Source organism: Scyliorhinus canicula, unplaced genomic scaffold, assembly GCF_902713615.1.
Source record: "Scyliorhinus canicula unplaced genomic scaffold, sScyCan1.1, whole genome shotgun sequence".
Classification (NCBI taxonomy): Eukaryota; Metazoa; Chordata; class Chondrichthyes; order Carcharhiniformes; family Scyliorhinidae; genus Scyliorhinus; species Scyliorhinus canicula.
This window is the reverse complement of record NW_024055730.1, coordinates 98,019-121,850: the sequence shown is the minus strand read 5'-3', so window position 1 is coordinate 121,850 and position 23,832 is coordinate 98,019.

The following is a 23,832-nucleotide window of genomic DNA, read 5'->3' as shown; positions in this document are numbered from 1 at the left end:
GTGTGGCCTCACTAACACCTCATACAATTGCAACATAACCTCCCTAGTCTTAAACTCCATCCCTCTAGCAATGAAGGACAAAATTCCATTTGCCTTCTTAATCACCTGTTGCACCTGTAAACCAACCTTCTGTGACTCATGCACTCGCACACCCAAGTCTCTCTGCACAGCAGCATGCTTTAATATTTTATCGTTTAAATAATAATCCCGTTTTCTGTTATCCCCACAAAAATGGATAACCTCACATTTGTCAACATTGTATTCCATCTGCCAGACCCTATCCCATTCACTTAATCTATCCAAATCCCTCTGCAGACTTCCAGTATCCTCTGCACTTTTCGCCTTACCGCTCATCTTAGTGTCATCTGCAAACTTGGATACATTGCCCTTTGTCCCCAACTCCAAATCATCTGTGTAAATTGTAAACAATTGTGGGCCCAACACGGATCCCTGAGGGACACGACTAGCTACTGATTGCCAACCAGAGAAACACCCATTAATCCCCACTCTTTGCTTTCTATTAATTAACTAATCCTCTAACCATGCTACTACTTTACCCTTAATGCCATGCATCTTTATCTTATGCAGCAACCTTTTGTGTGGCACCTTGTCAAAGGCTTTCTGGAAATCCAGATATACCACATCCATCGGCTCCCCGTTATATATTGCACTGGTCATGTCCTCAAAAAATTCCACTAAATTAGTTAGGAATAATCTGCCCTTTATGAACCCATGGTGCGTCTGCCCAATGGGACAATTTCTATCCAGATGCCTCGCTATTTCTTCCTTGATGATATATTCCAGCATCTTCCCTACTACCGACGTTAATCTCACTGGGCTATAATTTCCTGCTTTCTGCCTACATCCTTTTTTAAACAGTGGTGTTACGTTTGCTAATTTCCAATCCACCGGGACCACCCCAGAGTCTAGTGAATTTCGGTAAATTATCACTAGTGCATCTGCAATTTCCCTAGCCATCTCTTTTAGCACTCTGGGATGCATTCCATCAGGGCCAGGAGACTTGTCTACCTTTAGCCCCATTAGCTTGCCCATCACTACCTCCTTAGTGATAACAATCCTCTCAAGGTCCTCACCTGTCATAGCCTCATTTCTATCAGTCGCTGGCATGTTATTTGTGTCTTCCACTGTGAAGACCGACCCAAAAAACCTGTTCAGTTCCTCAGCCATTTCCTCATTTCCCATTATTAAAACTCCCATCTCATCCTCTAAAGGACCAATATTTATCTTAGCCACTCTTTTTTGTTTTATATATTTTTAAAAACTTTTACTGTCTGTATTTATATTCTAAGCAAGTTTACTCTCATACTCTATCTTACTCTTCTTTATAGCTTTTTTAGTAGCTTTCTGTTGCCCCCTAAATATTTCCCACTCCTCTAATCTCCCAGCAATCTTTGCCACATTATATGCATTTTCCTTCAATTTGATACTCTCCCTTATTTCCTCAGATATCCACGGTCGATTTTCCCTCTTCCTACCGTCCTTCTTTTTTGTTGGTATAAACCTTTGCTGAGCACTGTGAAAAATCGCTCCTTCCGAGAGGATCCCTAACTATGAGATCATGAATCAATCCTGTCTCATTACACAGGACAAGATCTTGGACCGCTTGTTCCCTCGTAGGTTCCATCACAGGCTGTTCTAGGAAACTATCACGGATACATTCTATAAACTCCTCCTCAAGGTTGCCTTGACCGAGCTGGTTAAACCAATCGACATGTAGATTAAAATCCCCCATGATAACTGCTGTACCATTTCTACATGCATCAGTTATTTCTTTGTTTATTGCCTGCCCCACCATAACGTTACTATTTGGTGGCCGATAGACTACTCCTATCAGTGACTTTTTCGCCTTACTATTCCTGATTTCCACCCAAATGGATTCAACTTTATGATCCATAGCATCGATGTCATCCCTTACTATTGCCCGGATGTCATCCTTAAATAACAGAGCAACACCACCTCCCTTACCATCCACTCTGTCCTTCCGAATAGTTTAATAACCTCGGATATTTAATTCCCAGTCGTGACCATCCTTTAACCATGTTTCAGTAATGGCCACTAAATCATAGTCATTTACGATGATTTGTGCCATCTTCTGCACTGTGTATTCGAAACATGATACCCATTCTGTTTCTGTGTCGACCAGTTCACCAGCTAACTGGCAGACATGGTTTTAATTTATAACCATGATTCCTCGGTCCCAGCGTGGTTACATACATGATGTGTATTATGTAACTGTGTGGCCAAGCTTCGCCGCTAGCTCTTTTACTGATACACCTTCCATTTCAGTGCCTTCAAGACCACTGGTTGTGTATTTTTCAAAGTGTATTATATTTATCTTCAATTATTTCGTAGCTTTGGTAACATAGTTTCCTCTAGGTTTTAATAGAAAACTGGTCGACAAAATATACTTCATCAAGATATTAAAACTTACTCAGCCTCTCTCACACCAAGGATTAATGTCCAATATGTAAATGCACTCAGAAGATTAGCAGAAACACTTGCAAATTATTCAAATCTGAAGGCAATATTTGCAAGTTGACACAATAGCCACCGTCATAGAATCAGTCTGTTAAAGATAAGATCCTCTATGCGAAAAATTAACAGCGTTTTGTGGTGGAGAATTCAGAATATCCATCATCGCCTGAAATAAATAACATTTATAGAATTTAGTGGCTGCCTCTTATTCCGGATCTATATCTTCCATTCCCGGTTTCCCGGGTTAGTGTCTGTACCGAAACGTGAATAAGTCACTGAAATAGGAAGAATTAACGGTTGGGTAAAATAAAATTAGAGCAGAATGGCCATGTCTAGCTTACGGCATTATTAATATTGTTTGTACATACATCCAGAGTATGAAGAATACATTGAAAGACTCCAGCCCCAAATATAACTTGCGGGATACAAGGTGGGAGCCATGACAGAAACCTGGATGCAAAATGGTCGCAGTTGTGCATGGTGACACAACAAGAGTAAAATACAAATAAATGGAGCATGAAAATAAACTCGCATGGAATATTAATACCGTCACAGGGAGCTTTTGCAATTAATGATGAAAAGGACAGTGGCACACGGAAGGTCGACCTTTGCTAACAATTAATGATGCATTTGTCAATTAAGATAATTAAATGACAAACATGGTTTAGAATGGCTTTGTTGCAGTACTTACAGGAGTGGAAGAGTTCAAAATGCCAGAGATAGAGGAAACATTATTGAATCAGGAGCATATCTAGGAAACATTGTTGAATCAGGAGATATCTAGGAAACCTCTACCTTTTGATTCCCTCCAAATCACTCACCACCCTGGCTTGGAAATATATCCACAGTCTGTAACTGGTTCTACTCGTTCCCCAGCAAGGTTATCTTAATGCCTGTGCTGGAGCTGTACCTCCAAATCAAAAAGCTAGTGTGTTTAGATAGCCCACGTTAGTGGCTGGTTTAGCACAGCGTGTTAAGCAGCTAGCTAATAACGCAGAATAATGCCAGCCACGTGGGTTCAATTCCTATACCGGTCTCCCAGAACAGCTGTCCGCATGCGGCTTTTTTGAAGCCTAAATGTGAAAACAAGCTATTACGTTATTATTATATAACTGTGTCTCCTATTTCCCCAGCCGGCCTACATGCATGACTCGTCTTTCAGTGATGACGTGCCCATATCACCGTATGACTTAAATACCTGTGCATCTTTCGGGAACTAAGTATCCTAGTTTTATCAGGAATAAGATCGGTGAGCTTGAAGCATGAATTGGTACCTGGGACTACGATGTTGTGGCCATTACGGAGACGTGGATGGGACAGGGGCGGGAATGGTTCTTGGAGATTGTGCTGTTTACATGTGTCAGTAAGATGGAGGGAGGGTGGCAAAAGAGGTGGAGGAGTAGCATTGTTAATCAAAGATGGTATAATTTCTGCAGAATGGCAGTTCGAAGGGGATCTGTCCTACTGCGGTAATATGGGCTGAAGTTAGAAATAGGAAAGGAGCGGTCACTTTGTCTGGAGTTTTCGACAGGCCCCCAAACAGTAAAACAAACGTGGATGAAAATATCGCAATGCAGATTTTGGATAGGTGCGGTAGTCACAGGGTAGTTGTCATGGGTGACTTTAACTTTCCAAATATTGATTGGAACCACGATAATTCGATAAATTGGATGGGGCTGTTTTTATCCAGTGTGTGCAGGAGGGTTTCCTCACACAATATGTGGATAGACTGACAAGAGGCGGGGGCCACATTGGATTTGGTACTGGGTAATGAATCGGGCCAAGTGTTAGATTTGGTTGTGGGAGAGCACTTTGGAGACAGTGACCACAATTCGGTGACTTTCACGATAACAATAGAGAGGGATAGGAACATACGGCAGGACAAGTTTTATAACTGGAGGAGGGGTAATTATGATGCGATTCGGCAAGAATTGAGGAGCATAAGTTGGAAACAGTAACTGTCAGCGATATGCACAATTGAGAGGTGGAGCTTGTTCAAGGAGCAAATACTGCATGTCCTTGATATGTATGTCGCTGTCAGGCAGGGAGGAAATAGTCGAGTGATGGAACCATGGTTTAGAAAAGAGGTTGCATGTCTTGTCAAGGGGAAGAAGAGGCTTATGTAAGGATGAGAAAAAAAGGTTCAGTTAGGGCATTTCAGGGATACAAGATAGCTCGGAAGGAGCTCAAGAAAGGGCGTAGGAGCGCTAGGATGGGGCATGAGAAGTCCTTGGCGGGTAGGATCAAAGAAAACCCCAAGGACTTTTACACATCTGTGAGGAATAAAAGAATGCCAAGGTGAAGTTAGGGCCGGTCAAGGACAGTAGTGGGACCGTGTCCATGGATTCTGAAGAGAGAGAAGAGGCCCTAAATGAATTATTCAGTCTTACAAAGGAGTGGGGCCATGTTGTTGAGGAGGATAGTGCGATACAGGCTGGTAGGCTGAAGGAGGTAGATATTCGGCAGGATGATGTGTTAGAAATTTTGAGAAGCCTGAGGATAGAAATGTCCCATGGGCCTGATGAGATATATCCTTGGATTCTTTGGGAGGCGAAGAATGCGATTCAGAGCCTTTGGCTTTGATCTTCATGTCCTCACTGTCTACAGGAATAATGCCAGATGAGGGGTGAGGGTATGAAAAGAGATTAAATGATTCCAACCACAAATTTTACTTGTGGGTCACAACACGCATTCCATGACAGAAATATGGATGCAAGATTGTCACAGCTGTAAATAGTGACAAATCAAAAGTAAAACACAAATCAGTGGAGCATGCCAATAAACTCGCAAGGAATATTAAAATCATCACAGGGAGCTTTTGCAATTAAATTTTGAAAAGGAGAGTGGCCACATGGAAGGTCGTCCCTTGTTAACAGTTCATGGTACGTTGGTCAACTAAAATACGGAAATGGCAAACATGCTTTGTGTGTGGCATTGTTAGTCAAGGAAAGTATTAAGGTGGCAGAAACGACGTTTGACGAGGACTCGTCTGCTGAGTTAGTATGGGCTGAGGTTAGAAACAGGAAAGGACAGGTCACTCAGTTGGGATTTTTCTATCGGCCTCCGAAAAGTTCCAGAGATATAGAGGAAAGGATTGCAAAGACGATTCTGGATCGGAGCGAGAGGAACGCGGTAGTTGCAATGGGTGACGTAATTTTCAACATATTGACTGGAAACGCTATTGTTCTAGTACTTTAGATGGATCAGGTTCTGTACAATGTGTGCAGGAGGGTTTTCTGACACAGTAATGTAAATAGGCCAACAAGAGGGGAGGCCACATTTGATTTGGTACTGGGTAATGAACCAGGCCAGGTGTCAGATTTGGAGGTATGAGCACTTTGGTGACAGTGACCACAATTCGGCGACGTTTACTTCAGCGATGGAAAGGGATAGGCATATACCGCAGGGCAAGAGTTATGGGTGGGGGGGGGGGCACTTATAGTAATGGGCGAGTGGGAAGTGAACCCGAGGCGTATTCATTAGTGTTTGTGCCTTTCTTTCTAATTAGGCAGTAAAACATTCGGAGGTAGCAGATGAAACACGAGCGTGAGAGACCCAGATCTGTCAGTGGCCCTCCAGGCTTCCGTTGTATGCAACCCTTTGAAGTACATCACCATCTGGTAATTTATAGTTTAAGTAAAAAAAGCCCCCTCTTTTTACATTTTTGGCAGAGTGGCGTCATGTCATACAATTGGTTTTGCGAAACGAGCAATGTGAATGTCAGCGATTAAGAATGGAGTCCTGGGATCTTGCTGTGTCTATTTTTTAACAATTCTTTGCTTTTCTATAATCAATGTCCATCTTTAATTTTCAGATTGGATGGTGCAAAGAGAGTTTTCGTTCCCGGTGAGGAAAGCCCGTCAACAGCTCTCACCGCCAAGAGGAATTCTCATAAATGTCGCCGCGTCCTTGCCACACATCAATATGCACCCAGAATAGATTATAGGATTTCCACTCAAAGGGTTGTGGTGTGTTTGGGCGGTGCGGGAATCACTCAGTATCTCAAGAAAAGTGAGGTTAGGGAAGGAGTGTGGAGCAGCCAGGTGAGTGGATGCAATCAGGAGGGGATTGAAGGAACGTGACTCTTCAGGGGACATGAAATGAAAATGAAATGAAATGAAACTCGCGTATTGTCACAAGTAGGCTTCAAATGACGTTACTGTGAAAAACCGCGAGCATTCAAGCGCCTGTTCGGGGAGGCTAATACGGGAATTGAACCCGCGCTGCTGGCCTCCATTGGCCTGCTTTAGAAGCCAGTTATTTAGCCCTGTGCTAAACCAGCCTGATTCCAACTAGCATTGGCGGAGGGGGGAACGAAGTGCCAGCACGGGGTGGAAAGAGAGAGGGCAGAGTCACGAAGGCAAACTTTGAGAGGGGGGAATTTTTGAAGTGCGGATATTGAAAGGAGGATATTAAACTAGTATGGCAGGGGGTGGGGAACAGAGCAATAGCTCAGAAGGTGAAAAACTGATGGCGAACTAGGGAATAGTGTCAGTATGGCTCTCAGGAAGAGCAGACAGGGAAATGTTGCTGAAAACAGCGGGACTGGTGGGCTGAAGTGTATATCTTTTAATGCAAGAGGGAAACAGGTAAGGCAGATGAACTTACAGCTTAGATTAGTACTTCGAACAATGATGTTGTTGCCATTACAGAGACCTGGTTGAGGGAAGGACAGGATTGACAGCTAAACGTTCCGGAATTCAAATGTTTCAGCCGGGACAGAGGGGGGTGGAAATAGGGTGGAGGAGTTGCTCTACTTGTTAGTGAGAAAAGCACAGCTGTACTGCGGGAGGACACCTCTGAGGGCAGCGAGGCTATATGGGTAGAGATCAGGAATAAGAAGGGTGTAGTCAGTATGTTGACGGTTTACTGAAGTCCTCCCAACAGCTAGCGGGAGATAGAGGAGCTGACAGGCCGACAGATTTTGCAGTAAAAGAAACAGCGTTGTTCTGATAGAAGACTTTCACTTCCCCAATATTGACTGGGACTCACTTTCCGCTCGGGGCTTGGACGGGGCAAGATTTGTAAGGAGCATCCAGGAGGGCTTCTTCAAACAATATGTAGATAGTCCAACGAGGGAAAGGGCTGTACTGGACCAGGTATTGGGGAATGAGCTAGGCCAGGTGCTAGACGTTTCAGTCGGGGAGCATTTCAGTCACAGTGACCACAATTCAGTAAGTTTTATAGTGCTGGTGGACTAGGATAATAGTGATCCTAGAGCGAATGTGCTAAATTGAGGGCCGGCTAATTATAACAATATTAGGCGAGAACTGAAGAATATAGATTGGGAGCGGATGTTTGAGGGTAAATCAACACCTGTCATTGGAGGCATTAAAATGTCAGTTGAAAAGAATTCAGGCCCGGTATGTTCCTCTGAGGCAGAAGATTAAATATGGTAGATTCCTGGAACATTGGATAACGATAGACATTGTAGGCTTCGTCAAAAGGAAAAAGGGAGGCGTTTGTCAGCGCTAGAAGACTGGGAACAGCCGAAGCCCGTGTGGAATATAAGGAAAGTAGAAAGGAACATAAGCAAGGAGTCGGGAGGGCTCAAAGGGCTCACGAAAAGTCATTGGCAAAGAGAGTTCAGGTATATCCCATGGCTTTTTATACGTACATAAGAAAGCCAGTGGGTAGACAGGGAAAGAGTGGGCCCTCTGAAGGAGAGGGGAGGAAATCTGTATGTGGTTCCAGATGAAATGGACGAGGTAATAAATGAATATTTTGCATCTGTATTCACCAAACGGAAGGAATTGGTGGATGTTGAGTCTGGAGAAGGGTGTGTAGATAGCCTGGGTCACACTGAGATCCATAAAGACGAGGTGTTGGGCGCCTTGAAAAATATTAGTGAGTATAAGTCCTCATGGCCTGGTGGGATGTACAAAAGAATACTGAAGGAGGCTAGAGGGAAAATTGCTGAGGCCTTGACAGAATCCTCACTGTCTTCAGGTGCTGTCCTGGAGGACTGAAGAATAGCCAATGTTGTTCCTTTGCTTCAGAAGGGTAGCAAGGATAATCCAGGGAACTACAGGCCGGTGAGCCTTACGTGAGTGGTTGGGAAATTACTGGAGAGAATTCTTCGAGACAGGATCTACTCCCATTTGGAAGTAAGTGTTCGTATTATGGAGAAGCAGGACTATTTTGTGGAACGGAGGTCGTCACTAACTAATTTGATAGAGTTTTTCGAGGAGTTCACAAAGATGATTGATGCAGGAAGGGCACTGGATGTTGTCTACATGGACTTAATTAAGGCCTTTGACAAGGTACAAGTGGTCACACGGTATCTGAGGTGAGCTGGCAAGATGGATGCACATCTGCGTATGTCATAGAAGGCAGAGAGCAGCAATTTTAGGCTGCGTTTTCCATTGAAGGGCTGTGACTATTGGTGTGTGGCATTGATCAGTGATGAGACATTTGCTGTTCGTCATATTTATAAATGATTTGGAGGAAAATGTAACTGGTCTGAATAGTATGTTTGCGGACGACACAAGGTTGGTGGAATTGCGGAATGCGATGAGGACTATCAGATGATATAGCCGGATTTAGATGGCTTGGAGACTTGGGCGGAGAGATGTGAGATGGAGTTTAATCAGGACAAATGTGAGGTAATGCATTTTGAAATGTCTAATACAGGTAGGAATGTATAATGAATAGTAAAACCCTCAAGAGTATTGACAGTCAGGGTGATCTTGGTGTACAGGTCCACAGGTCACTGAAAGGGAAACGCAGGTGGAGAAGGTAGTCAAGAAGGCATACAGCATGCTTGCCTTCATTGGCCAGGGCATTGAGTATAGAAATTGGCAAGTCATGTTGCAACTTTATAGAATCTTCGGCAGAGCACACTTGGAGTATAGTGTCCAATTCTCGTCTCTAAATTACCAGGAGGCTTTCTAGAGGGTGCAGAAGGAATTTACCAGGATGTTGCTTGGTATGGAGGAGATTAGCTATGAGGAGAGATTGAATAAACTTTGTTTGTTCTTACTGAAACAAAGGAGGTTGAGGGGCGACCTGATAGAGGTCGACAAAATTATATTGCATAGACAGAGTGGAGAGTCAGAGACTTTTTTCCCGGGTAGAGGGGTCACTTACTAAGGTAGCATAGGTTTAAATTGCGAGGCGCAAGAGTTAGAGGTGATGTACGAGGTGCCTGTGCGACACAAAGTGCAGTGGGTGCCTTGAACTCGCTGCCGGGGGAGGTGGTAGAAGCAGGGACGATTGTGACGTTAAAGGGGCATCTTGACAAATACATGAATGGGATGGGAATAGAGTGATATGGACCACGGAAGTGTGAACGTTTTAGTTTGCACGCACAGTTGTTAGCATTACTGCCTCTCAACCTCCCGAACCCGGGATCGATTCCAGACTCGGGGAACTCTCTGAGTGAAGTTTGCACGTTCTATCCGAGTAGTTTCCTCCGGGAGCTACTGTTTCCTCACACAGATGTGAAGTTCGGTGGATTGGCCATGATAAATTGTCCCTTACTGTCCAAAGGTGAGGTGGAATTACAGTGACAGTGGGTGGGGGAGTGAGCGACGATGAGGGAGCTCCTTCAAACTACAACCAGATCAGCTGGTTTTGCAATATAGTTGTTTGAAAGAACTTGCTGCAGATAAATGATCTGACACGTTTATTTACATTGCAAATGGGAGTGCCCATCATAACATGCTGATATTATTGTTCTGTGAAGCGCCTCTGGACCGCCTGATTTGTTTACAATTTTTTTGTACACTGTCCGTGTGTTTCGCCCCCAGAACCTAAAGATGTGGAGGCTTGGTGGAGTGGCCATGCTGAATTGCCCCTTAATTTAAAAAAAAATGGGCACTGTACATTAAAAAGATAAAATAAATGCAAGTCTGTCTCAATTTGCCTTTTTTGTTTTATTTTATTGTCTTCTCCATATTTCATTTATTTCTCTGTGCTTCTCGTGCCCTATCTCTCACATACCGAAATATATTTTTACCCAGCCCATGGCCTGTAGCTGCTTATGCCGTACTGGTTTCGCTAAAGTAAACAAAACACAGAAAAACTGAATTTCTTCCTGTAAATTCATCACCCTGATGATTGGACAAGGTTTCAGAGCCCAGATTTTCCAAAACACGGAAATGTTTGTACTAAAAGAGAATAGTCCCGTGTGACATTCGGCACAGAAGGAGGTATGTAAAGTCTTTCTATCAGTCCAGAGGGAATGCTGTCCTGATTTACCTCCGTACTGAGTCTCAGCCTAATTGGCAGATGCTAATCCTTAGGGAGTTTGCCGGGGTTGCAGGTTCACTAGGGAGATTGTGCTCCAGGGGCTGAACATCAGGACGAGTAGAACTTTAGGCTCTCTCCATAAGAAGCCCTGAAGTGACAAACGCTCCTGTCTGAGGAATAGCTCCATTGTTCTTCATTCACGACAGAGGAAATAATGTTTTTTTAGATGTTCAGAACTGAGGCAATGCTTCTAACTTGGAAGTGTCTTTTTTTTCAATGTTCGACCCCAGCCTGTGTTCGATACTGAGTTCGATCACGGCCCCTGGTTATTGCCCGTGTGGAGTTTGCACGTTCGCCCCGTGTCTGCGTGGTGTGACCGCATAGCCCAAGATGTGCATAGTGGCGGATTAACCGTGGTAAATCGTCCTTTACTTGGACATTTTAAATAATACGCATCAATGCTTATTACAACATTGATGTGGAGATGCCGGCGACGGACTGGGGTGAGCACAGTAAGAAGTCTTGTAACCCCAGGTTGAAGTCCAACATGAGATTCACCAGAGGAAGGAGCAGTGCTCCGAAAGCTCGTATTTGAAACAAACCTGTTAGACTTTAAACTGGTGTTGTAAGACTTCTTACTATTAACATTATCTGACCCCTGATGTGGACTGACTTAAGAATCTTCCACTCCGTGAGTAAAACAAGGAAGATATGCAACAAATCGGGGTGCAGGATCTATCCCATACTGAGCTTCAATGAAATAATGCATTACATTAGGAAACGTACATGTTTGGATATATTTTTGCCCAAATCCTGTATTGTCTTACAACTGTGCAATAACAGCTGCAATTTCAAACAAATGCTCTTCATTTCTCGAAAGCTCTCTGTGGATCTTTGTCTCTGTGAGCAATATTGAGGTTTGAGATATTGAATGTATTTTAAACACTTGAGGTATTGAACAGAATAGTCCAGGATGAGGGAGAATTTACATTCTTTAATTCACAAGTTATCGGGGTATGTATACTTTGCCATGTGGCTGTCCGAATCTCTCGCCTTCACGGGAGTGATGGACGGATGATCGCCACTCCTCTTCGTGTAGAGGAAGTAAGAACATTCTCTCGATAGCTGGGGGCGCTGCACAACTCTCAATGGCACAAGTTAGTCTCTATGTATGTGGATGCGGTGTGGATGGGCCGGGAGGGAATGGGAAAACAGTGGGAACGAGGGGAATGGCAGCAGTATACATTTCGTTGTTGACCTCTGGTGTGCGAAAAGAGAGAACACAGCGAGATTGAGAGATAGTGCACGAGTGGCATTAGCAATTGCATCAGGGACTGTTTAGCACTGGGCTAAATCTCTGGCTTTGAAAGCAGACCAATGCAGGCCAGCAGCACGGTTCAATTTCCGTAACAGCCTCCCCGAACAGGCGTCGGAGTGTGGCGACTGGGGGCTTTTCACAGTAACTTCATTTGAAGCCTACTTGTGACATTAAGCAATCTTCATTTCATTTCATTTTCAAAAATATGGATGAGAGGTAAAGACAGGGAGAAAGAGAAACCTTTGGCGATTGACGGAACGGTAAAGGATAAAGAATATATTTTGCGAGAGGGGTTGGAGAGGGAGACGGAGAGAGTGTGGGAGATAGAGAGAAGTTAATGAGTGAGAGAGAATGAAAGAGAGTATCATTCAGAGGAAAGTAGAAATGGTGAGATACTTAATGCTGCGAATCACTGGGAGATTAGGAAAATACTTGTAATCAAGGAAGTCCGTTGGCTGAGGAAGATGAAGAGAAAGAAAGTGAAGCTGGTGCACGGAAAGATTTTTCCAAGCACATTATTTGCAAGATAGAAAAGTGGAATGGTTACCAGAGAACAGAAAAGCAGAGACGTCAGAGAGAAGGATGCATATCTCGGGGGGTGGGGGGAAGGTGAGAATGCACAAGATGATTGAAGCAGTGAGAGAGGTGTGAGCGGGCAAACCGGATCAAATGTGGAAGAGAGAAAGCAGAGAGGGGAACAGAGAGACTGTGAGTAGTGTTTAGCCAAGAGAAGGAGAGAGGGTGAGAGAACATAAAGGTAACAATTTAAAGCGAGAAGTGTTCTTGCACATGGATTGGGATAGAGGGAGATCGAGCGAGACTGAGAAGGATCGGTGATTGGGTTAATCTATTTTGAAAGAAGGTGGCAGGAAAGGGAGCAGAAAATGGAGAGCAGGAGTGAGGGGCGGAACCAGCGACTGAATTTGATGTAAAGATACAGAAAGAGTAATTGAGTGGCGGAGTGAAGGTGCATTGAAGGAGAGCGCAGAGATGGTGGTGAGCACTGGAAAATGGGACAGTACATAAGTGGAAGGTTTGAGATGTAGCACCATTGGACCAGATGCAATGAAAGACGGTATCGGAGTTCCTCACATCGTTGACTATACTTTATCAGAGTTTAATCTGACATGAAACAGTTTGGAATTTGCTGAACTTGGGAGAATGCCTTTGATTTTTTCTGACATCTCCTCCTATTTGGCTGCTCATGGTTGCCACCTGCTAGACGAACATTTCATTCACTCCACGAACTGCCTTATTTGCCTTGAGTTATTCGACCTGTTTGACATGGGTTCTGAGAATAGGATATCTAGAGTAACGACAAATAGAAAATAATACAATCCCGACTGTGAGGAAGGAGAAATCTCTGCATACCCCACACCTCGTCCTCCCGCAACCTAATCTGCATAACCCTGGTCGATAAGGGATAATTTATCATGGCCAATTCGAACATCTTTTCATTCTGGGAGGAAACTGCTGCACCATGAAAATCATGGAGACATGGGGAGAAAACCACCCAGGCAGTCACCCAAGGTCGGAATCGAACCGTGCTCCCTGGCTCTGAGATATAACAGCGCTATTCGTTGTAACGCAGTGCCACGCTTGTTACAAATGAAATTCAAATTCAAAATAATTCAATTCATGACCTCCAAACTCCCGAGGCTGGGCCCGGCTCCTCCCTGTGCGACTGGATCCTGAAGTTCCGAACCCGCAGACTGGAATCAGTAAGGACAGACAACAACACCTCTTCCACAGTTATCCTCAACACCGCTGCCTCACAACGCAGTGTCCTCAGCCCCCTACTATATTCCTTATACACCTGTGACTGTATGGCCAAATTTCCCTCCAACTCGATTTTCAAATTTGCTGATGACAAAAACGGTAGTGGGTCGGATTTCAAACAAAGATAGGACAGAGTACAGGAATGAGATAGAGTATCTGGTGAAGTGGTGCGACGACAATAATCTCTCCCCCAATGTCAACAAAACGAAGGAGATTGTCATCAACTTCAGGAAGAGTCGTGGAGAACATGGCCCTTTCTCCATCAATGGCAACGAAGTAGAAAGGATGAAAACCTTCACGTTTGTCGCTCTCCAGGTCATCAACAACCTGTTCTGGTCCACCCATGCAGACACTTTCGCTATGAATGTCCATCAACGACATTACTGCCTCAGAAGCCTAAGGAACTTTGGCAGGTCAGCTACGATTCTCACCAACGTTCACAGATGCACCATAGAAAGCATTATTTCTTGTTGTATCCCAGCTTTGTATGGTTCCTGCTCTGCCTAAGACCGCAGGAAACTGCAAAAGGTCGTGAATATAGCCCAGTGCGTCACTCAAACCAGCCTCCCATCCATTCACTCTGTCCACTATTCTCGGTGCTTCGAAAGGCAAGCAGCATAATTAAAAACCCCGAGAACTGCGGACACACTTTCTTCCTCCTTCTTCCGTCAGGAACCGATTCAAGAACAAATTCTTCCCTGGTGCCATCAGACGTTTGAATGCACTTACCTCGTGTTAAGCTGATATTTTCTCCACACCTTAGCTCAGACTGTAATAATACATTCTGTCGTCTCTCCTTCCTTCCCTCGCCATGGTGTGCGTTGCCTGCAGAGAAAGCACGAGTCGCCACTTTTCACTGTATACCAATAAATGTGAGAATAATAAATTAAATCAAACTAAAGAGACATACAAGATCCACGCTGACAAAAAAGGTGTGCACCTTTACTAATAGAATGGGCGGGGAATATATGTTTTGCAAAAGTGTTGAGAGTGGACGGTGGGAGAGTGGAAGAGCAAAGTAAAGAGGATAGTAAAGAGCAGAAAATGAGGGGTTGGTCCTGGACTATGCCATGGGGGTAAGACGTGCAGAGGTGCTGATGGATTCGGGCAGAACTGTATGAGAAGCGGACTGCGAAAGAGTGAACCTGCAGGAGTCACATGGGAGGGAGTGACGTGCCCCTGCAGGGCAGGGTACTGAAGGTGCCAAATATAAGGAGAGGTAGGGGAGCAGTGGGTTTCCAGCTTGCTTCTGGGGGTATGTGGGGGTTGTTTGATCAGCAGGTAAAGGTGGTGAGCATGGAGAAAGTTGATGGAATGAGAATAAAAGGTTTTGGAGTCCAGTTTGGATATGAATATCCGTGAGATATGTGTTGAAATGTGAAATAAGTAAGTTATTCCGATAGCGCAAGAACGTTTCATTAAAAGAAAACTCTATTCTTGTCGGCCAATATTCGGTGAAGTATTACAGGACAGAGTATTGTGTGGAAAATGTGATTTTTTTTTCCTTTCCGTGAAAGGAGCTAAGGATGGAGATCGATTCCAGAATAACTGTTAGGCACTTTCTCAACATAAAAGGTTCAGGTGGGGAGTGAAGCGTGAAGCTTAGGAATGATTAAAAACAAACAAATGCATTAAAGTGGCCCGCTTCGGGAGCACACAATGAACAGACATGGAGCAAAGAAGCACACGGTGTACCCGAATAGGCGCTAGAATGTGGCGATCAGGGGACTTTCACGGTAACTTCATTGCAAAGTAAGCCTACTTGTGACAATAAAAATTATGTTTATCAGGAGAGGGATATGAGCTACTCGGTCAACTGTTTTGGGCGAATTGCGGGTCAATACTCAAAGAACGAAATGGTGAACTCCAAAACTTGTAACAACCTGAAAGAAAATGGTTCTTAATATTCCTTCAATGGCAGACAATATGTGCAGAAAGTAGCACGCTAGCAGGAATAATTCAGACAAGAGCAGAAGAAACGAAGATATGCACAAAAATTAAGGAAGTTATGATCGAAAATTTAGTTTTGCAAAATGATATAATGTTAACTGGAAACATGTCCAAATATTTATTGCCAGTAATGTAGTTGTGATCAGCCGTTGTGGATGTAGTTTATTTCGTGGAAAATACTAAAATGGAGTAGAGTGCTGTGACAGAGAAGGAACGGAGGATATGGGAGGGGAACTGAAATGACAAAGATGGACACCATCAATATCCTCCCTGGTGCTGTTTCGGAGAAGTTAAAGGATTGTCTGGAGGGTTAGGCTGACCAGCCTTGGTCGTGGTACACACATAGGTAAAAGATGATGCAGTTCTAACAACAGTAAATATGAAGTGATGAGGAAAGATGAGGGTCGGACCTCAGAGTTAATTATGTCAGGATTCCCACCAGTGTCACGGGCTAGTCTCAGTGTAAATAGCAGCATATATAGGATGGATACTTGTCTAAAAACATGGTATCTGGGTCCTGGTTTAAGATTGCTGGTAATGGGACCGGATCAGGTGGAGCTGTGACCTTGACAAACTGGGCGAGTTACTCCTGGTTGGGACCGGGACATATGTCCTTAAGAGAGGTGGAGGGGCGGGGGAACGTGGGGGGCACTTGGGGAGGGTTCAAACTAATCCTGCAGGGGGATGGGAATCTATGTCAAAATTCAGAGACGGGGGAATCAAGTACAGAAGAAAAGGACAGACAGGAGAATACGAAAAGTGATAGGCAGATGAATGAAGGGCCTGTACCAGATAATGAGACAATAAATTACAATGCATGGGCATTATAAGGAACGTTTAAAGGACGAGGCTTAAGGCTTTATATCTGAATGCACGTTGCATTCGAAGGAAATGGATGAATGAGTTTCACAGATAGATGCAAAGGGGTATGGTATAGGTCGGATTTTGGAGGCATGTTTCCAGGGTTACCAAGAATGGGAGCTAGATATTCAGGGCTAATAAGTTTTTAGGAAGGGCAAACTGATTAGAGAACATAGATCAGTGCAGCACAGTGCAGGCCCTTTCGCCCATGAGGTTGTGCCGAACGCTTATCCTAATCTAAGAACTACCTAACCTACAACCCATCAATAACTGCTGTCCATATGTCTTCCCAAGAGTCGCTTAAATATCCCTGATTACTCAGACTCAATCACCTCCGCCTGCATTCCCGGCACACACAACTATCTGTGTAAATAACCGACGGTTGACATCACCCCTATACATTCCTCCAACATGTAGAAAGTGTGGTGGAGTTGCATTTGTTGCTCAAAGATGGGTTTAAAGTAAAAGTGAGTAAAGTTATTAGCACAGATTGTGTAATCCGCATGAGTTCAGTTACTAAACATCAAAGCAGAAGAAAAACATATTTTCGTCCCGCATACAGAACACCAAAACGCGCTGGTAATGTTGGGAATGCGGTTAGACAGGAAATAAGAGACGCAGGTAATAAAGGGACGCCTGGCAGTAGGGGTGACTTTAATCTGCAAAGTTATTATGTGAGTCATATTCATCACAGTACAATAGTGTAGGGATTTCTGGAGTCGATACGGGATGGTTTCTGGACTATTACGTTGAGGAACCAACAAGGGAACAGACCATCTTGGACTGGGTTATGTGCAATGAGTAATGATTTGTTGCCAATCTAGTAGTGGACGAAACCGTGGGGATGAGTCACCATAATAAAGTAACTAAGATGGTTTGAGGCTTGGGCTGGGTGTGATGGATTGAGAAACATTTCTCAAAGTATGGACAGTAGAAAGACGCCGGGTATTCAAGGAACAGATAGGGGAACTCCAAAAGTTGTTTATTCCTATTTGCTGCAAGATTAGCGAGGTAAATGTGGTCAACCAACGGTTACAAGGGAAATTATAGATAGTATTAACGTATTACATTCAAATAAGAGGCACACCAATTAGCAGAAAAAAATCTTCGACGAAAAGAATTGGGAAAAGTTAGAAATTCAGCAAAGGCTAACCAAGAGATTGATCATCATTGGAAATATAGAACATGCAAGTAAATTATCATGGAAAATAAAAACTGCCGGAAAAGTTTCTGATTGATACAAAGTTATGTAGGCCAATTACGGTCAGAACCGGGATGTGGCGGTCGGGGGATGGGGAGGGGGGCGATTCCAAACAGGGAATAAAGAAATACCTGAGGTTCTAAATTTTTATCCTGCTTCTGTGTTCACAATTGAAGACGTGAATGATGTACCGGAAGTACTTAGCTGTATTACGTTCAATGGGGAGCTGAAGGAAATTAGTAGTAATGGAGGAATGGTTTTGGGGACAATTTACGAGATTGAAGGCAAATAATTTCCAGTGCCTGATAATCTTAATCCCGGAGTACTTAAGACAATGCTTATTGAAATAGTATATACATTGCTGATCATTTCACCAATATTGTCACCCAAGTTGGTAGATCCGTGAAAAAAGCGTATCGTGTGATAGCTTTTATTTACAGGGGGATTGAGTTTTAGAGCCGTGAGGTTATGCTGCAACTATAGAAGACCTTGGTTAGACCACAGTTGGAGTATTGTGTGCAGTTCTGGTCACCTCATTATCGGAAGGATGTGGAACCATTGGAAAGGGTGCAAAGGAGTTTTTCCACGATGCTGCCTGGATTGGATAGCAAGTCTTATGAGGAAATGTTCAGCGAGCTAGGGGTTCTCTTATTGGAGCGAAGGAGGATGATAGATTACTTAATTGAGGTGTATAAGATGATGAGAGGGACACATACTGTGGACGGTCAGCGACTTTTTCCTCGGGTGGAAGAAGCTGTTACAAGGGGGCCTAACTATAAGGTCCATGATGTAAGATATGGGAGGGATGTCAGAGGTAGGTTCTTTACTCGGAGAGTGTTGGGGCGTGGAACACACTCCCAGAGATGGTAGTGGACTCGTACACTTTTGAACCTTTCAAGCAGTTCTTGGATAGGTATATGGAGTGCACTGGAATGATTGTGAGAAGGTTAATTTTAATTTAGTTTCAGATTAGTTCGGCACAACATCGTGGGCCTAAGGGCCTGTACTGTGTTGTACAGATCTATGCTCTATGGTCATTATGTTGTACTCTGGAATGCTTCTTACAGAATGGTGGGTAGCTCATATAATCACGATTTTTAGACATGGAGTGGGAGACAAAACAGGGATCTAAAGGTAAGTGAGTCTAATGCTGGAGGAGGAAAGTTGCTGGAGTCCATTGTGAAGAATTCACAGCACTGCACTTGATTGACAAATCTACTGAACTAATATGAAGCAGTGACATGTAGAGTTGATCAGGGAGAATTGGTAGATAGTGTTAATTTAGACGATAATAAGGCTGTCAACAAGTCACACCTGGCAGATTACTGTGTCATGTTAAATTGCATGGAGTCACACATAGCCTTTTTGGATGGATAGAACGTCGGATAGCAGATAGGAAGTGAAACGTTGGACGAAATGGTTATTTTTTTCGATTGGCAGCAAGAGACGAATGGAGTACCACATGGAACTGTGCTGGGACTCCAATTGTTCACATTGTATGTTCATGATTTGCACTGGAGAACTAGAAAAAGTGGGAAGGCAGATTAATTTTTGAATTAGTTTCAATTGAGGGAGGTGGGATTTCAGCGTTACCTCCTTGTTCTCGTCTACAAATCGCTCAAAATGAGGGCGCAATCAAAGCAGGCAATAAAGAAGGCAAATAGTAGGTTCACCATAGCGAGCGGAATTGAGCATAGGAATATAAATGATTTACTCTAGCTGTATGGGGCATGGGGAGGCCACATCTAGTGTGTTGAAGGGAGAAGGTTAGCAGCCAGAGGTTGTGGTGCACATTGGCAACAACTACATAGGTAGGAAAAGGTGTGTAGAGGAAATAAACAAGTTTAGGGAGTTAGGCTGGAAGTTAAAGCCAGGACAGACAGAGGAGGTTTGTTGCTGGTGCCACATGATAGTGAGGCTTGGAATAGGGAGAGAGTGCAGTTGAACGCATGGCTGCACGAATAGTGTAGGAGGGTGGGCTTCAGGTATTTACATAATTGGAGCGCATTCTGGGGAAGGTGGGACCTGTACACGCAGGACGGGTTGCATCTGAAACAGAGGGGCACCAATATCCTGGGAGGGAGGTTTTCTAGTACTCTTCGGGAGAGTTTGAACTAATTTGGCAGTGGAATGGGAAGCGGATTTGTAGTCCAGTAACTAAAGAAGCCGATATTCAGGACGCCAAAGTGTGTTGTGACGCAGTGGGGAAGGTAACACTGACCAAGGAGAGTACATGCAGGCACGGAGATGGGTTGAAGTGTGTATAGTTCAACTCAAGAAGCATCAGGAATAAGGTGGGTGAACGTAAGGCATGGATCAATACTTGGAACTATGATGTGGTGGCAATCACAGAAACTTGGATAGAGGAAGTTAGAAATTGTGGTTGGAGATCCCACGTTATTGATGTTTCAACAAGGTTAGGGAGGATGGTGAAAGAGGTGGGGGCATTGTTAAGTAGGGATAGTATAACAGCTGCAGAAAGGCAGTTCGAGGAGGACCTGCCTACTGTGGGTTGAAGTCAGAAATAGGAAAGGAGCAGTCGCCTTCTTGGGAGTTTTCTGTATGCCCCCAATAGCAGGAGAGATGTGGAGGAACAGATTGGGAAACAGATTTTGGAAAGGAAGTCTCAGAGTAGTTGTCATGGATGACTTCAACTTCCCAAACATTGAGTGGAATCTGTTTAGTTAAAATAGTTTGGCTGGGGTGATGTTTGTGCAGTGTGTCCAGGAAGCTTTTCTAACACAGCATGTGGATTGTCCGACCAGAGGGAAGGCCATATTGGATTTGGTACTTGGCAATGAACCAGGGCAAGTGATAGATTTGTTACTGGAGGTGAATTTTGGTGATAGTGACCACAATTCTGTGATATTCACTTTAGTAGTGGAGAAGGATAGTTGCGTGGAACAGGGCAAGGTTTTCAATTGGGGGAATGGTAATTACAATGCTGTCAGACAAGAATTGAAGTGCATAAGTTGGGAACATAGGCTGTCCGGGAAGGACACAAGTGAAATGTGGAACTTGTTCAAGCAACAGGTACTACGTGTCTTTGATGTGTATGTCCCTGTCAGGCAGGGAAGAGTTGGTCAAGTGAGGGAACCATGGTTGACAAGAGAGGATCAATGTGTTGTTAAGACGAAGAAGGAGACTTATGTAAGGCTGATGAAACAAGGTTCAGACAAGGATACAAAATAGTCAGGAGGGAACTGAAGAAAGCGATTAGGAGAGCTAAGGGAGGGCATTAAAATGCTTTAGCGGGTAGGATCAAGGAAAACCCCAACGCCTTTTACACATAGATGAGAAATATGAGAATGACTAGTGCGAGCTTAGGTCCGATCAAGGATAGAAGCGGGAGATTCTGTATTGAGTCCGAAGAGATAGGCGAGGTCTTGAACGAGTACTTTCCTTCAGTATTTAAAAACGAGAGAGGCCATATTATTTGGAGAGGACAGTGTGAAAGAGATTGATAAGCCAGAGGAGAAACTTGTTCGGATGGAAGTGGTGTTGGGCATTTTGAAAAACCTGAGGATAGACAAGTACCCCGGGCCTGACGGCATGTATTCAAGTATTCAATGGGAAGAAAAAGCTCAAATTGCAGAGCCGTTGGCAATGATCTTTTCGTCCTCACTGTCCACAGGGATGATGCCAGGTGATTGTAGAGTGGCGAATGTCGTGCCCCTGTTCAAAAAAGGGAATATGGATCGCCCTGTTTATTACAGGCCAGTTAGTCTTACTTCGGTGGTCGGCAAAGTAATGTAAAGTGTACTGAGGGATAGGATTTCTGAGCATGTAGAAAGATGCTGCTTGATTAGGGATGGTCAGCACTGATTTGTAAGTGGTAGGTCTTGCCTCACCAGCCTTATTGAATTCTCGAGCGGGTGACAACGCATGTGTATGAATGTAAAGCAGTGGCTGTAATGTACATAGATTTTAGTAAGGCATTTGATAAGGTTCCCCAGGGTAGGCTAATGCAGAAAGTAAGGAGGAATGGGACAGTGGGAAATTTGGCCAGTTGGATAACGAACTGCCGACACAGTAGAAGTCAGAGAGTAATGGTGGATGGCAAATATTCAGCCTGGAGCCCAATTACCAGTGGCGTACCGGAGGGATCAATTCTGGTTCCTCTGCTGTTTGCGGTTTTCATTAATGACTTGGATGAGGGAGTTGAAGGGTGGGTCAGTAAATTTGCAGATGATACGAAGATTGGTGGAGTTGTGGATAGTGAGGAGGGCTGCTGTCGGCTGCAGAGTCATAGATAGGTTGCAGAGCTTGGCTGAGAAGTGGCAGCTGGAGTTTAACACTGACAAGTGTGAGGTTGGCCATTTTGGAAGGACACATATGCATGCGGAATACAGGGTTAACGGAAGGGTTCTTGGCAATGTGGAGCAGAGAGATCTTGGGGACTATGTTCATAGATCTTTGAAAGTTGCCGCTCAAATGGAAAGAGCTGTGAAGAAAGTTTTTGACAAGGTGCCACACAAAAGGCTGCTGCAGAAGATAAAGATGCATGGCATTAATGGTAAAGTACAAGCATGGATAGAGGATTGGTTAATTAATAGAAAGCAAAGAGTGGGGATTAATGGGTGCTTCTCTTGTTGGCTATCAGTAGATAGTGGTGTCCCTCAGGGATCCGTGTTGCGCCCACAATTGTTCATAATCTATATAGATGATTTGGAGTTGGTTTCCAAGGGCAATGTGTCCATGTTTGCAGATGACACTAAGATGTGTGGTAAAGCGAAAAGGGCAGAGGATACTGGAAGTCTGCAGAGGGATTTGGATAGGTTAAGTGAATGGGCTAGGATCTGGCAAATGGAATACAATGTTGACAAATGTGAGGGAATCCATTTTGGTAGGAATAACAGCAAACGGGATTATTATTTAAACAATAAAATATTAAAGCATGCTGCTGCGCAGAGAGACATGGGTGTGCTAGCGCATGAGTCACAGATAGTTGGTTCACAGGTGCAACAGGTGATTAAGAAGGCAAATGGAATTTTGTGCTTCATTGCTAGAGGGATGGAGTTTAAGACTAGGGAGGTTATGCTGCAATTGTATAAGGTGTAAGTGAGGCCACACCTGGAGAATTGTGTTCAGTTTCGGTCTCCTTACTGTCTCCGACTGGATCCTGAACTTCCGAATCCGCAGACTGGAATCAGTAAGGACAGACAACAACACCTCCTCCACAGTCATCCTCAACACCGCTGCCTCCCAACGCAGTGTCCTTAGCCCCCTACTATAGTCCTTATACACCTATGACTGTGTGGCCAAATTTCCCTCCAACTCGATTTTCAAATTTGCTGATGACACCACGGTAGTGGGTCGGATTTCAAACAAAGATAGGACAGAGCACAGGAATGAGATAGAGAATCTGGTGAAGTGGTGCGACGACAATAATCGCTCCCTCAATGTCAACAAAACGAAGGAGATTGTCATCAACTTCAGGAAGAGTCGTGGAGAACATGTCCCTTTCTCCATCAATGGCAACGAAGTAGAAAGGATCGAAACCTTCACGTTTGTCGCTCTCCAGGTCATCAACAACCTGTTCTGGTCCACCCATGCAGACACTTTCGCTATGAATGTCCATCAACGACTCTACTGTCTCAGAAGCCTAAGGAAATTTGGCAGGTCAGCTACGATTCTCACCAACGTTCACAGATGCAGCATAGAACACATTATTTCTTGTTGTATCACAGCTTTGTATGGTTCCTGCTGTGCCTAAGACCGCAGGAAACTGCAAAAGGTCGAGAATATAGCCCAGTGCGTCACTCAAACCAGCCTCCCATCCATTGACTCTGTCCACTATTCTCGGTGCTTCGGTGCTTCGAAAGGCAAGCAGTATAATTAAAGACCCCGCGAACTGCGGACACACTTTCTTCCTCCTTCTTCCGTCAGGAACCGATTCAAGAACAAATTCTTCCCTGGTGCCATCAGACGTTTGAATGCACTTACCTCGTGTTAAGCTGATATTTTCTCCACACCTTAGCTAAGATTGTAATAATACATTCTGTAGTCTCTCCTTCCTTCCCTCGGCACGGTG